The sequence below is a fragment of the Gekko japonicus genome, unplaced genomic scaffold, assembly GCF_001447785.1.
Source record: "Gekko japonicus isolate JY-2015 unplaced genomic scaffold, Gekko_japonicus_V1.1 scaffold63, whole genome shotgun sequence".
NCBI classification, from domain to species: Eukaryota; Metazoa; Chordata; class Lepidosauria; order Squamata; family Gekkonidae; genus Gekko; species Gekko japonicus.
In genome coordinates this window covers 1948185-1949281 of record NW_015168654.1, presented here as the reverse complement: position 1 = coordinate 1949281, position 1097 = coordinate 1948185, and the positions used below count along the sequence as shown (strand labels likewise).

The window sequence follows — 1097 nt, the reverse complement described above, 5'->3', positions numbered from 1 at the left end:
GGGCCCACCCAACAAGGAGGAGTGGTTTTCTCCTCTTCGGGCTGCACATGACCATCATCGGTAGGGGTCGGCAAAATGCCTTGTAAAGGTTGCTTCAAGAGAGAAGCTTGCTGCTCTCTGCATCCGCCCCCGCCGCAATGAAACCGCGGCAAGAAAGGAAGCGGAGGGTGTGCGTGTTTGATACACAAATCTGAACTTAGTCCCGCGCTGCCCTGTACATCCCCCTCAGCCATGTCCGCATTGCAGCCCCAAGGAGGCTCCTGGCAGCCGGGCTATTCTTGGCCACGTTTTCCAGTTACAACAGAGTGCGGGGTGGGGAGAGAATTTGGAGGCTGCACCTGCAAAATGGAGTGGACGCCCCGGAAGTTTCGGCCGCCTATAATTCCCAGCTCCACTGTGCAGAGGCACGTTCTCCTCGGGGTCCCTACTGAAGGAGCACGCGCCGCGAAGTTGCCCACCAGCGCCGATAAATGACGCCGTAGCCGGCTATTGGTGCAAGCATCGCTGCCGTCATCATTGACGAAGGGTCACACGGGGAAATAGGCTGGCGGGATTGCTGGGGTTGAAATGCAAAAAGAGGAGCGTGGCAATGCACCGGGATGGCCCTATAGGGGGTGGTGGACGGGCGGGCAGGCTTTGTTCACACTGCAAGAAAATGGGTTCCCGCACACTCACTTGAAGGACTTCGGGACCTCATCCTGGACGTCTCCTCTCCTTTGGAGCAATTTCGCCCTGTCTTAACAAGGAGCCGGATTCGTCCGAAGACAAATTGCAAAGGAAAATAAGGTGTATCAAGGCATGGCAAGCAGAGCCCGAAGCCTGCACTTAAAATGTAAATAGGATGTGCACTTAAAATGTAAATAGGATGTGCGGTACACAGTTTGACTGGCCGGAAAACAAGTTTTCAAGCGGCAGGAAGTTGGTGGGACAAAGCAGAGACAAACGGGCTCTCTGTTTAACTGTTTAACTGCAGAGGTGCCGTTTCCCAATATAGACATTCAAATTGAATGGCTACGTTGAATATAGTTGATGAAGAGTTCTAAACAACTCAGAACTCTGCACTATTTGAGGATCCTTTGGAAAAACATACCCCACGA

General features: G+C 53.0%; 1 protein-coding gene across 1 annotated transcript in view; it reads right to left on the bottom strand.

The window, feature by feature from the left end:
- The window catches only part of MPV17 (MpV17 mitochondrial inner membrane protein), a 22355-nt gene extending 21988 nt beyond the window's left edge, over window positions 1–367 (bottom strand). The window contains exon 1 of the mRNA XM_015415154.1: window positions 339–367. The gene's annotated coding sequence lies outside the window, so the exon portion shown is untranslated. The remainder of the gene's footprint in view (window positions 1–338) is intronic.
- Between the last annotated feature and the right edge of the window lie 730 nt (window positions 368–1097).